This window comes from Pongo pygmaeus, chromosome 13 (assembly GCF_028885625.2).
Source record: "Pongo pygmaeus isolate AG05252 chromosome 13, NHGRI_mPonPyg2-v2.0_pri, whole genome shotgun sequence".
Lineage (NCBI taxonomy): Eukaryota > Metazoa > Chordata > Mammalia > Primates > Hominidae > Pongo > Pongo pygmaeus.
In genome coordinates this window covers 20,882,569-20,897,209 of record NC_072386.2, presented here as the reverse complement: position 1 = coordinate 20,897,209, position 14,641 = coordinate 20,882,569, and the positions used below count along the sequence as shown (strand labels likewise).

Sequence of the window (14,641 nt, the reverse complement as noted above, 5' to 3'; positions counted from 1 at the left end):
CTTTTAAATATTAGCATTATTGCTGGCTGAGCATGGCGTCTCACACCTTTAATCTCAGCACTTTAGGAGGCCAGGCAGGAGGATCACTTGAGGCCAGGAGTTCAAGACCAGCCTGAGCAACATAGTGAGACCCCCATCTCTACAAAAAATAAAAAATTAGCCAGGTGTGGTGGCACATACCTGTGGTCCCAGCTATTCAGGAGGCTGAGGTGGGAGAATTGCTTTAGTCCAGGAGGTTGAGGTTTCAGTGAGCTGTGATCACACTACCGCACTCCAGCCTGAACAACAGAGCCAGATCCATCTCAAAAAATAAAAAAGTTAGCATTATTCCATTTTGCATCAGATCTTATTTATTTATTATTATTTTTTAAGACAGAGTCTCACTCTCTCGCCCAGGCTGGAGTGCGGTGGCGCAATCTCAGCTCACTGTAACCTCTACCTCCCAGGTTCAAGTGATGCTCCTGTCTCAGCCTCCCGAGTAGCTGGGATTACAGGTGTGTGTCACCATGCCTGGCTAATTTTTGTATTTTTAATGGAGACAGGGCTTCACTATGTTGGCCAGTGTGGTCTCGAACTCCTGACCTCAAGTGATCTGCCTGCCTTGGCCTCCCAAAGTGCTAGGATTACAGGTGTGAGCCACCACTCCCGGCTAGATCTTGTGTTTTAGATAGTATCGCAGATACAGTGGAGGGACGTACTCTCTTTCTGTTTCTAAGAGGCTACCTCAGTTCTATCAGCTTCTGGTCACTCTTGCTGCCTTCTGGCCATGGAGTACAAATCCTTTTGAGAATCACAGTACATAGATTTTTTTTCTTTTATTCTTAAAGAGTTCATTTTGCCTGGTATGTACATAGGTCTTGATGTAGGAAGGCAGGCACTGAAGTGAATGCTAAATTCCCTCTCTTGCTCAGGAAGGGAGGCAGAGGGTGGAAGGTGGGTGTGTGAGGGAAGATCTGTTGCTACCTGAGGTCTAAAGAAACAAAGACGCCTTCAAGCTGTGCCTATGTAATTAAGAGCACCCGCCCAAGCACTGGCACCAGTTTTTCTTGTTTATGACTTTAATCTTGCTGGTTGTCCTTTCGTTCACATGTTTACTGAATTGTCCACCCTTTTTATGGCATGCCCTTTTAACCACCAGGATTCATGAACCATTATTGTAATTTTCCACTTACGTGACTTGATCTGCAGTTGGGTGTTACCATACTTATTCAAATATTTCCTGCTTATTCCTGCAAAATTAGGACAAAAATCTCAAAGATTTTTTGAGGAATAAGTGAGATAACGTCTGTGTATTTAGCACAGTAATTGGCAATATGCAGTTCCTAGTAAATGCTTTTCCCCCTCTTTTCTAATTCTCATAAAATGTCTGTTTAAAACTCCATTACAATGATCAGAGTTGCCAACAAGCACTGCAGATAGAGTTTCTGGAAACTACTTTTTGTCCATTTGTGAAAATTGTGGCATTTACTTTCTTCTGATTGGCCTAGATACTGGAAAACCTGCAGGAATTAACAATGTAAAGTATAATATTTTCAGATGTAAAAACAAGGGCCAGTCGCAGTGGCTCACACCTTTTTTTTGGTTTGTTTGTTTTTTGATATGGAATCTGGCTCTGTCACCCAGGCTGGAGTGCAGTGGAATGATCTCGGCTCACTGCAAGCTCCCACCTCCCGGGTTCACGCCATTCTCCTGCCTCAGCCTCCTGAGTAGCTGGGACTACAGGAGCCTGCCATCACGCCCAGCTAAATTTTCTATTTTTAGTAGAGACAGGGTTTCACCATGTTAGCCAGGATGGTCTCGATCTCCTGACCTTGTGATCCGCCCGATCTGCCCGACTCAGCCTCCCAAAGTTCTGGGATTACAGGCGTGAGCCACCGCGGCTCACAACTTTAATCCCAGCACTTTGCGAGGCTGAGGCGGGCTGATCTCTTAAGGCCAGGAGTTCGAGACCAGCCTGGGTAACATAGTGAAATCTCATCTGTACAAAACATACAAGAAATTAGCTAGGTGTGGTGGCATGAGCCTATGGTCCCAGCTACCAGGGAGGCTGAGGTGGGAGGACTGCTTAAGCCTGGGAAGTTGAGGCTGCAGTGAGCCAAGATTGTGCCACTGCATTCCAGCCTGGGTGACAGAGTAAGACCCTGTCTCAAAAAAAAAAAAAAAAAAATTCAAAAACATAGTTTTGTGCAAATATACAATGAACACAGGTCAAATATTTTATTCAATTCAATTAATGAGGGCACTGGTAAGATGTTAAGATTATTTCAAAGGGAATTTGAGGAACAGAGAGGCAAAGAGAAAAGATAAAATGGTTTTGCAAATAGATGCAAAACTGGTTAATATCCTACAGTGCAATAAAATATAATGTTTGGTGTTCTCTCTTCTGCAGAGGAGAAATCAATTGTATCTTTATCAGACAAAATTTATTTGCATTGCTATGGATAAGAATTTGCCTTACCAGGCCGGATGCGGTGGCTCACGCCTGTAATCCCAGCACTTTGGGAGGCCGAGGCCAGCGGATCACAAGGTCAGGAGATCGAGACCGTCCTGGCTAACATGGTGAAACCCTGTCTCTACTAAAAATACAAAAAAAAAAAATTAGCCGGGCGTGCTGGCGGGCATCTGTAGTCCCAGCTACTCGGGAGGCTGAGGCAGGAGAATGGCGTGAACCTGGGAGGCGGAGCTTGCAGTGAGTGGAGATCGTGCCACTGCACTCCAGCCTGGGCGACAGAGCAAGACTCCATCTCAAAAAAAAAAAAAAAAAAAAAAAGAATTTGCCTTGCCATCAGATTTTTTTTACAATTTTACTTCATTTCCTACAAAATTATAGAATAACCTAGTCAATAAGAAATCAGTTAAATTGCACAACCCTATAAAATCCAAAAATTCCAGAAATTCCAATAGGCAGTAATAACAATTCCATTGAAAGGAAACCTAGTAATCTCCTTTGCCCATTTCCATATCTTGGATAGTTTTCTCTGGCAATTCTTATGCATTTAGGATGTGGTCTAGGAGGAAGCCTTGGAATTTTCTCACTCTGGATTGTGGAACCACAAAGTCAGCCTGGAGCTGCCTACATCTGGACACCTAGGCTCCTGTCAGAGCCAGTTTATTATTTCCAGTCACTCATTACTGGGATTCTTCTCTCCCTGGGGCGTTATGAAGGTAAGGAGAGGGTTCTTGGGCAGTCAGTTTCAGCATTAACCATTTTATTCCCACATTTGGCAATAGGGCTTGCCGTCCATTATTTATGGCCTCTGTCTTAGTCTGTTCTGTGTTGCTATAACACGATACCACAGACTGGGAAATTTATGAAGAAAATCAATTTATTTCTCACAGTTCTGGAGTCTGGAAGTTCAGTATCAAAGTGCCAGCATCTGACGAGGGCCTTCTTGCTGAGTCATCCCATGGCGGAAGCCAAAAGAGCAAGAGAGAGCGAGGGCAAGTGAGCAAAAGGAGGCCAAACTCACTTTTAAAACAGCCCACTCTCGAGATAACTAACCCACTCCCTCAAAAATGACATTAATCCATTCACGAGAGCAGAACAATTATGACCTAATCACCTTATTAGGCCCCACCTCCTAACACTGTTGCATTGGGGATTAAGTTTCCAACACATGAGTTTTGGAGGACACATTCAAACCATAGCAGCTTCCTTCCAAAACCTGTCTCAACTGCCCAAAGCCTTTTCCAGACTCTTCTTCTACTTGCAAACCCTCCATTCAAACCAAAGAAACAATTAATATAACCTTAAATTTACAAAACCATGTGGTTTGTTAAACAATTAATCACGCACAACCTTTTTTTCTTTTTTTTTTTTTTTTTTTTGAGACAGAGTTTTGCTCTGTCGCCCAGGCTGGAGTGCAGTGGAGCGATCTCAGCTCACTGCAACCTCCGCCTCCTGGGTTCAAGCAATTCTCCTGCCTCAGCCTCCTGAGTAGCTGGGATTATAGGCACCCGCCACCACGCCCAGCTAATTTTTGTATTTTTAGTGGAGACGGGATTTCACCATGTTGGTCAGGCTGGTCTCTTTTTGTATTTTTAGTAGAGACGGGGTTTCACCATGTTGGTCAGGCTGGTCTCGAACCCCTGACCTTGTGATCTGCCTGCCTCGGCCTCCCAAAGTGCTGGGATTACAGGTGTGAGCCACCGCGCCTGGCCATGCACAACCTTGAAACATCTCTTGTATCACATTTTTAAACTTGTCTATCATTTTTTTGAGTGTTCTTATGTCTTGTGTTTTCAACGAAGTTGCACTTCTAGAATAGATACCAGAAATTTTTCTCCTCTACCACCACCCCATATTAGATGTTGGTTTTTTTTTTTTTTTTAGACGGACTCTCACTCTGTCACCAGGCTGGAGTGCAGTGGCGTGATCTCGGCTCACTGCAACCTCTGCCTCCCGAGTTCAAGCAATTCTCCTGCCTCGGCCTCCCGAGTAGCTGGGACTACAGGCGCCTGCCACCACGCCCGGCTAATTTTTGTATTTTTAGTAGAGACAGGGTATCACCATATTAGGCAGGCTGGTCTCGAACTTCTGAACTTGTGATCCGCCCACCTTGGCCTCCCAAAGTGCTGGGATTACAGGCGCGAGCACCACGCCCGGCCCTGATTTTTTTTTTTTTAAATATACAGATGGGGGTCTCATTATGTTGGCAAGGGTGGCCTTGAACTCCTGGCTTCAAGCAATCCTCCTGCCTTGGTCTCTCAAAGTGCTGGGATTACAGGCTTGAGCCACCATGCCTGGCGTAGGTGTTAGCTATTTTGTATTAAAGGGCTGGAAAAAAGGGCTCAGAAAAAATCTTTGACTTCTCAATACCTTCACAATAGTGTGTAGACACTTAGCAGAGAGTCCAAGTTCCCCCTCGATATTTTCCACCTTCTTGTGCCAGGCCAAATGCTTACCCCCAAACATTTCTTTTTGCATCTCTGTATCTACGCTCCCAACTTGGAATGCTCTTTTACTTTACTTTCAGGGCTTAATTCAAATGCTGCCTCTTCCATGAAGTCTTCCTTGATCCCTCTAATTAGAAGTTACCAAGTGACTTGCCTTGTCCTGTAAAGATCTCCAGTGAGATGACGCAGGACACAAGTGTGGAGCCAGACTGCCTGAATTCGTTTATTAGTTTTGTGATCTTTGGCGAGTTATTGTAGGAGACCAGCATATGCCAGCACAAAATATGCCTCCTTAGCATAAGGGCTATTTTGAGCTGATGATTTTGAGAAGCTACAGATACAGGAGAAGCTCTGAAAACAGTAGAAATTACCCTTTTGTAAGGGAAATTTAATCTATAAAGGAAGTCTCCATTTGTTTTTTTTTGTTTTTTTTTGAGACAGAGTCTCTCTCTCTCTGTCGCCAGGCTGGAGTGCAGTGGCATGATCTCAGCTCACTGCAATCTCCGCCTCCCAGGTTCAAGCAATCTCCTGCCTCGGCCTCCCGAGTAGCTGGGACTATAGGTGTATGACACCACACCCAGCTAATTTTTGTGTTTTTAGCAGAAATGGGGTTTTACCATGTTGACCAGGCTGGTCTCGAACTAGTGACCTCAGGTGATCCACTCACCTTGGCCTCCCAAATTGCTGGGATTACAGGCATGAGCCACCACGCCTGGCCAGAAGTCTCCATTTGTAAGGGTTGTCTTCCTTTCTGTACCAGGAAAAGCAGGATGATTCTAAATCACTAGGAACTTATCAGTAGAGATGGCTCTGGCTTAAATCTGCGCAGCAAACCTCAGTCTTGTTTGCTCTGCTTTTCCTGGCGGTTCCCTCATTATCAGCCTTCTCCACAGCCTTCTTTCTCTGTCCAGCAAATGATGGTATTGAACCCTGAATTCAAAGCCACCTCTTTGAGGTTTACTCCTTTCTCTGTTTATCTCCTGTGGATACATAGGAGGTATACATGTTGTTAAACTTCTGGAGTTTTGTTTTGTTTAGAGACAGGATCTTGCTCTGTTGCCCAGGCTGGAGTGTAGTGGCACAATCTCAACTCACTGCAGCCTCAACCTCCTGGGCTCAGGTAATCCTATTACCTCACCCTCCCAAGTAGCTAAGACTAAGGCACCTGCCACTGCCCAGTTAATTTTATTTTGTATTTTTTGTAGAGGCAGCAGCATCTCAGCCGTGTTGCCAAGGCTGGTCTCAAACTTCTGAAGTCAAGCAATCCTCCTGCCTAGGCCTCCCAAAGTACTGGGATTACAGGTGTGAGCCACTGTGCCCAGCCTGTTTTTCTCTTGTTATTTGTCCTGTGTTACAGAGGTCCATCCTGTCTAAGAACTATGAAAGGCAGAAAAAAAAGTTATTTTTCCCCCTCTTCAATATTAAACCACTCTGTGCCTGAGTTTTCTAAAGAGTGCTACCCACTCACATCATAGGGTTTTTGTGAAGATTAAATAAATTAATACACGTAAAGCATTTAAAAGATGCCTAGAACATAGTGAGTGCCCAATAAAAGTTATTATTGTGGCCGGGCGCAGTGGCTCACGCCTGTAATCCCAGCACTTTGGGAGGCCTAGGCGGGTGGATTACCTGAGGTCGGGAGTTCAAGACCAGCCTGGCCAACATGGAGAAACCCTGTCTCTACTAAAAATACAAAAAATTAACCAGGAGTGGTGGCACATGCCTGTAATCCCAGCTACTCGGGAGGCTGAGGCAGGAGAATCGCTTGAACCTGGGAGGCGGAGGTTGTGGTGAGCCAAGATCGCGCCACTGCACTCCAGCCTGGGCAACAAGAGCAAAACTCCATCTAAAAAAAAAAAGAGTTATTATTATTCCTTTCAGATGCTCTCATAATTCTTTGCTAGTGCTTCTTTCAGAGTTTTTGTTTGTTTAATTGCTTGTTTTTGAGACAGGGTCTCATTCTATCACCCAGGCTGCAGTACAGTGGCATGATCTTGGCTCACTACAGCCTCAATTTCCTGGGCTCAAGCAATCCTCCCACCTCAGCCTCCCGAGTAGCTGGGATTACAGGCACCCACCACCATGCCTGGCTATTTTTTTTTTTAATGTAATACTGTTTATTTAACTTCAAAAACATTTCAGCATTCTAAACATACAAAAAAAAAAAAAAAACAACGTTGCAAATCGTGTTTAAGTACAGGAGGTTCTTGAACTTTCATTGATGCAGTGGCTCTTCACTTTGCTGACAAAGAAGAGTTCTACAGTTTGTTTAAAAACTACCCCACTTAACTCAAAAAAAAAAAAACAAAAAACTTCTCATGCCAGCTGACCCCACCTTGTCCACAGCTAAGATGGCAGCAGAATGCTATGTCACTATATACAGAAACAAGACAACCTGAAGCTAAATGGATGCCCACTGCATAGTCAACAGGTCCAGCCTCACAGTGCACGCCCTGAGCTACAGCCCCTCCAAAAGGCATCTTCCCCACAGCCTCAACGCCAAGCAAGGAGCATCAAGGGTTTGTCTCGGTTGTTTTGTTCTTTTTACAAACTATAGAGATATACAGTTGATAACTCAGGATTTCTAGCCAATAACCATATAGTTAACACCACCTTACAAATAAAAAGAAAATGCCAGAAACATCTTTAAATGCCTTGTCACACCAACAGTGAAGTGCTCAGAGTGAGGAGAACACGAGAGTGCCTTTTCATTTAAAAAATGTTTGGAAATATGTACAACTTTGATGCAGTTTCAGGGTGCTCCGGACACCCATGGCCACTTCATGTAAACCACTGACAATTTCTAGAGCACTTTGAGAGACTACAATACGATCCTGATCAAATTTTGTAATTAAAGCTAATGAGGGCAACAGACACTTATCAAATAAGAGATGTGTCAATTATGGCACTCCCCTACTGTAAGTATTCACAAGGAGACAGATTAACAGTTTCTTTGTTCATCCTCCTCGTCCTCCTCCTTCTCTTCTTCCTCCTCGTCTTCTTCATCTTCCTCTTCCACCTTTTTCCGGGCAACTTTAGCAGGACGCTTTGCGCCATCAAACTTTCCTTTCAACTTAACAGTCAACAACATCCTTCTCATACTTCTCCTTCAGCTTTGCCGCCTTAGTGACGTAAGGCTGCTTTTCACTGTCATTTAAGTTATTCCACATCTCACCCAACTTTTTTGCCACGTCTCCAATAGAGATGCCGGGGTTTGTGGATCTGATCTTGGGGCGGAATTCTGAACAGAACAGGAAGAATGCAGACGGTGGCCTTCTAGGGGCATTAGGGTCCTTCTTCTTGCCTCCCTTAGCTGGTCCATAATCCTTCATTTCCCGATAACAGCACACTTCATCCGCCTTTGCCATTTCACCAAATTTAAATTTCTCTTTCCTGGACATTGTCTTCCACCTCCCAGAGCATTTCTTGGAAAATTCTGCAAAATTGACAGGGACTTCTGGGTTTTTCTTCTTATGTTCTTCTCTGCAATGGAACAGGAATTAAAAGAAATTAAAGAGGCTGGGCGCAGTGGCTCATGCCTGTAATCCCAGTACTTTGGGAAGCCAAGGTGGGTGGATCACCTGAGGTCCGGAGTTCAAGACCAGCCTGACCAACATGGAGAAACCCTGTCTCTACTAAAAATACAAAAAATTATCCAAGCGTGGTGGCGCATGCCTGTAATCCCAGCTACTCCAGAGGCTGAGGCAGGAGAATGGCTGGAACCTGGGAGGCAGAGGTTGCTGTGAGCCGAGATCGCACTTTTGCACTCCAGCCTGGGCAACAAGAGCGAAACTCTGTCTCAAAAGAAAAAAAAAAAAGAAATTAAAGAATGTGTAAGCAAAAACTCAGTTGTATGTAAGAAAACCCAATTCTCCCTGAGAAAGAAAAAAGGCTGAAGTCCTTTAAAAATTGACTGCCTGTTTTTCTGTGTCTAGTGAGCCTTATCTCTCCCTTTCCCAGGCATTGTGAAGACTCTGTTTCTCTAGCTGTGCAGCTGCAAGGTCACTAGGCAGATAATCTCAAGTCACAAAACGTGTTGTTCCTTGGAAAGTAAGAAATGATGTAATGCATGTCTTAATTAAATAACTGTCTTTGTTTCTTGCTTCTGTAATATGCTTCCCCCTGCACAGATCTCCCCCCGCCCCACAAAATGCTTAAAAGATAGCTTGACTCTTTGTTCATGGCTCAGTCCTTTGGATGTTAATCCGACTGGGTCGGTGCACCTAAATAATTAAATAATTCGTCCTCAACCCCTCAGTCTTTCTGATTCCTTAATTATCCCACTGCAGCATGTCTGCACAGAGAAGGCATAAGCAGACATCTTGCCCGTTGGTTTCTTGGGGTCACCTTTAGCCATCCTGACTGTATTGTTCACTAGTCTGGGTAGCGCAGGGCACGACACGTGGTTCGGCGCTCCCTAGCCTCACACTAGCTGCCTCCATGAGAGCTGCCTCCATGCCTGGCTAATTTTTTTTTTTTGAGACGGAGTCTTGCTGTGTCACCCAGGCTGGAGTGCAGTAGCACGATCTTGGCTCACTGCAACCTCAGCCTCCCAGGTTCAAGCGATTCTCCTGCCTCAGCCTGCTGAGTAGCTGGGATTACAGGTGCTTGCCACCATGCCCGGCTAATTTTTGTATTTTTAGTAGAGATGGGGTTTCACCATGTTGATCAGGCTTGTCTTGAACTCTTGACCTCGTGATCCACCCGCCTCGGCCTCCAAAGTGCTGGGATTACAGGCGTGAGCCACCGTGCCCAGTCTGGCTAATTTTTATATTTTCAGTAGAGACGAGGTTTCATCATGTTGGCCAGGCTGATCTCAAACTCCTGACCTCAAATGATCTGCCCACCTTGGCCTCCCAAAGAGCTGGGATTACAGGCATAAGCCACTGTGCCTGGCCACTTTTTACTTTTTCTTTTGTTGTAGAGACAAGGTTTCATTAGGTTTTCCAGGCTGGTCTCGAACTCCTGGACTTAAGTGATCCTCCTGCCTCAGCCTCCCAAAGTGCTGGGATTACAGACAGGAGCTACTGTGCCTAACCCTATTATACTTATAATAATTAGTTCATCAGTTTACATATATTTATACTCTTAGACTAAGTTTATCAGTCTCATATATATTTTATTCACTTTTTACGTTTCTGTCTCCTTCACTGAAGTAAGCTCCTTAAGGGATGTTTAGGGAACATTTTCGAATGAATGAACAAATTTAAGAATGAGTGAATGGGTAATTGGAGCCTTGGTTCTCAGTAAACAAATCTTAATAAAAAATCAGACTAGCTGGGTGCGGAGGCTCATGTCTGTAATCCCAGCACTTTGGGAGGCTGAGGTGGGCAGATCACAAGTTCAGGAGTTCGAGACCAGCCTGGCCAACATAGTGAAACCCTGTTTCTACGAAAAATACAAAAAAATTTAGCCAGGCATGGTGGCATGTGCCTGTAGTCCCAGCTACTCAGGAGGCTGAGGCAGGAGAATCACTTGAACCCAGGAGGCAGAGGTTGTGGTGAGCCAAGATCACTCCACTGCACTCCAGCCTGGGCAACAGAGTAAGGCTCCATCTCAAAAAAGAAAAATTCAGGCTGGGTTTGGTGGCTCATTCCTGTAATCCCAGCACTTTGGGAGGCCAAAGCAGGTGGATCACCTGAGGTCGGGAGTTTAAGACCAGCATGACCAACATGGAAAAACCCCATCTCTACTAAAAATACAAAATCAGCTGGGTGTGGTGGCACACGCCTGTGATCCCAGCTACCAGGGAGGCTGAGGCAGGAGAATTGCTTGAACCTGGGAGGCAGAGGTTGCAGTGAGCTGAGATCACACTGTTGCACTCCAGCCTGGGCAACAAGAGCAAAACTCTGCTCAGACTTTCTGCTCATGATATGTGGAATTTTTGTGAGTGTGCACCAAAATATCATGTTGAAGGATTTTTTGACAAACCACCAAGCCTATGAAATGAGCTTTTATTTTGCAATGTCAGGCATCTGTTTGAAGTGTAATGTTTGGACAGGCCTGAAATCTACAGCACCAGGATTTTTCCTACATAAACCATCTTTGGTATATTTGTTTTGTGGGTGTTAAATCAGAATAGTAACTTGATAGTCAGTTTATTGTGCCTCCTAAAATTCACACAGATGGTTTTTGTCCCTCCGCCCCCCCTGCCATCAACAAAAGCCCTAAGCTGAACAGTAGGTACATTATCACTAGCAAGTTATGTGACCTTGAGCAAGTCACTTCTAAAATCTCGGGTTCGATTTCCTCATTTCAAACAGAAGGTGAGTTCATTTCCTGTTCTGTGTGGCTGCTTAGTGCCATTCCCACTTCCGCCTGTGTTCTCCCCGGTATCACAGGAGCTGGCATCTGGGACATGATGGTTCCTGTACCTGCTCATCTTCAGGGCTCCAGTCCAGGTTCTGCCAATAAATAGTGTATCTGCACGATTAAGAGAGTGAGAGGAGTAGAGAGGATTATTGCTTCTGGCAGCGGAAGGCAGGTGAGCAGACTTCAGCAGGCTTTGGAAAGAAGGTTTCAGCCACCTGTTCCAGGTGTCTTCTTGCAAGGTGTGCACCTCAGTGCTGCAGGGAGCTGAGTTCATTGGTAGTTCCTACACAGCTTGATTTTCTTAACACTAGCAGCAGTCTTCTGCCCTTGCAACAGTTTTGTTTGTTTTATATAAAAGTTAGGCCTGGTGCGGTGGCTCATGCCTGTAATCCCAGCACTTTGGGAGGCCAAAGTGGGAGGATCACCTGAGGTCAGGAGTTCGAGACCAGCCTAGCCAACGTTGTGAAACCCTGTCTCTACAAAAGTACAAAAAAATTAGCTGGGCATGATGGCGGGTGCCTGTAATCCCAGCTAATCTGGAGGCTGAGGCAGAAGAATCACTCCAGCCTGGGCAAGACAGCGAGACTCCATCTCAAGAAAAAAAAAAAAAAAAAGGCCAGGTACGGTGGCTCATGCCTGTAGTCCCAGCACTTTGCAAGGCCGAGGCAGGCGGATCACTTGAGGCCAGGAGTTTGAGACCAGCCTGGCCAACATGATGAAACCCTGTCTCTAGTAAAAATACAAAAATTAGCCAGGCGTGGTGGTGCATGCCTGTAATCCCAGCTACTTGGGAGGCTGAATCAGGAGACTCACTTGAACCCAGGAGGCGGAGGTTGCAGTGGCCGAGATCGCTCCACTGCACTCCAGCCTGGCGACAGCAAGACTCCATCTAAAAAAAAACATAAAAAGGCCGGGCGCGGTGGCTCACTCCTGTAATCCCAGCACTTTGGGAGGCCGAGGCGGGTGGATCACAAGGTTAGGAGATCGAGACCGTCCTGGCTAACATGGTGAAACCCTGTCTCTACTAAAAATACAAAAAATTAGCTGGGCGTGGTGGCAGGCTCCTGTAGTCCCAGCTACCTGGGAGGCTGAGGCAGGAGAATGGCGTGAACCTGGAAGGCAGAGCTTGTAGTGAGCCGAGATTGCGCCATTGCCCTCCAGTCTGGGTGACAGAGTGAGACTCTGTCTCAAAAAAAATAAAAATAAAAAAGTTAGTTTTAGTTTTTATTTTAAAAATAACTACAGATTCCTTATTTACACGGAAAGACTACCAACTTTTTTTTAAGTAACAGCTTTATTGAAATATAATATCGAAAAGCCATTTAAAGTATACAATTCAATGGGTTTTTAAAAATATATTCAAGGTGTTGTGCTGTCATCACAATGAATTTCAGAACATTTTTATCACCCTTAAAAGAAACTGCAAACCCATAAGCAGCAGTCTCTCCCTGTTCCACCCCAACCCTGCTCTCCCCACCTAGCCCTAGGCAACCAGCAATTCACTTTCCGTCTCTATGGATTTGTCTGTTCCGAACATGTCATAAATGGCAACATGATATGTGGCCTTTTGTGTCTGGGGTCTTTCACTTAGCAGAAGGTGTTTAAGATTCCTCCATGTCGTAGCTTGTTATAAGTACTTTTTTCTTTGTATTACCAAATAAAGTCTCATTATGTCACATTTTATTTATCCACTCATTATTGGAGGGATATTTGGAGTGTTTCCACATTTTGGCTATTAGAATAATGCTGCTGTGAATATTTGTTGTTCTGTGTTGTTTGTTTTTGTTTTGAGATGTAGTCTTGCTCTGTTGCCCAGGCTGGAATGCAGTGGCATGATCTCGGGTCACTGCAACCTCTGTCTCCTGGGTTCAAGTGGTTTTCATGCCTCAACCTCCCAAGTAGCTGGGACTACAGGCGCCTGCCACCAAGCTCAGCTAATTTTTGTATTTTTAGTAGAGATGGGGTTTCACCATGTTGCCCAGGCTGGTCTCAAACTGCTGACCTCAGGTGATCCACCCGACTTGGCCTCCCAAAGTGCTGGGATTAAAGGTGTGAGCCACTGCACCCAGCAAATGCTGCTATGAATATTCACATACAAATTTTTGTGTAGATGTATGTTTTTATTTCTCTTGGATATTTACCTAGATGTGGAATTGCTGTGTCATATGGTAACTCTGTTTAACCTTTTGAGGTGCCTCCAGGCTGTTTTCTAAAGTCGCTGCACCATTTTACAGTTCTACCAGCAGTGTATGAAGATTCTATTTCTCTGTGTTCTTGCCAATACTTGTTACTGTCCGGCTGGGTGCGGTGGCTCACGCCTGTAATCCCAGCACTTTGGGAGGCCGAGGCGGGCGGATCACGAGGTCAGGAGAGCGAGACCGTCCTGGCTAACACTGTGAAACCCCGTCTCTACTAAAAATACAAAAAATTAGCCGGGCGTGGTGGCGGGCGCCTGTAGTCCCAGCTACTCAGGAGGCTGAGGAAGGAGAATGGCGTGAACCTGGGAGGCGGAGCTTGCAGTGAGCCGAGATCGCGCCACTGCACTCCAGACTGGGCGACAGAGTGAGACTCCGTCTCAAAAAAAAAAAAAAAAAAAAAAAACCAAACCAATACTTGTTACTGTGTCTGTCTTTTAAATTATCCTACTGGGTGTGAAGTGATATCTCTTTGAGGTTTTGATTTGCATTTTCCTGATGGTTAATGATGTCAAGCATCTTTTCATGTGCTTATTGGTCATTTGTGTGTGTGCGTGTGTGTGTATATGTGTGTATTTGTTGTTGTTGTTGTTGTTAAGACAGGGTCTGTAGCCCAGGCTGGAGTGCAGTGGCATGATCTTGGCTCACTGCAGACTCGACCTCCTGGGCTCAAGCAATCCTCCTACCTCAGCCTCCCAAGTAGCTGGGACTATGGATACAAGCCACCACACCCAGCTAATTTTGTTCATTTTTTGTAGAGATGAGATCTCACTATGTTGCCCAGAGCTGGTCTCAAACTCCTGGGTTCAAGCACTCCTCTCACCTTGGGCTCCCAAAGTGCTGGGATTACAGGCGTGAGCCACCGCGCCTGGATGGCCATTTGTAGATCTTATCTGGAGAGTTATCCATTCAAATCCTCTGCATTTAGCTGGGCTAACTTTTTTTTATGAGTTGTAGATTTTTTAAAAATCACATATATGACTTGCAAACATGTTTTTCCATTTTGTGGGTTGTCTTTTCATTTTCTTGATGGTTTCCTTTGACAAATAAAAGTTTTAACTTCTAGGTGGGCACGGTGGCTCACACCTGTAGTCCTAGCACTTTGGGAGGCTGAGGCGGGCAGATTGCCTGAGCTCAGAAGTTCAAGACCACCCTAGGCAACATGGTGAAACCCTGTCTCTGCTAAAATACAAAAAATTAGCCGGGCATGGTGATGTGCGCCTGTAGTCCCAGCTACT

General features: G+C 45.1%; 1 pseudogene; it reads right to left on the bottom strand.

The window, feature by feature from the left end:
• Positions 1 to 7,022: 7,022 nt before the first annotated feature.
• LOC134737947 (high mobility group protein B3-like) lies at positions 7,023 to 9,268 on the bottom strand (annotated as a pseudogene).
• Positions 9,269 to 14,641: the final 5,373 nt, after the last annotated feature.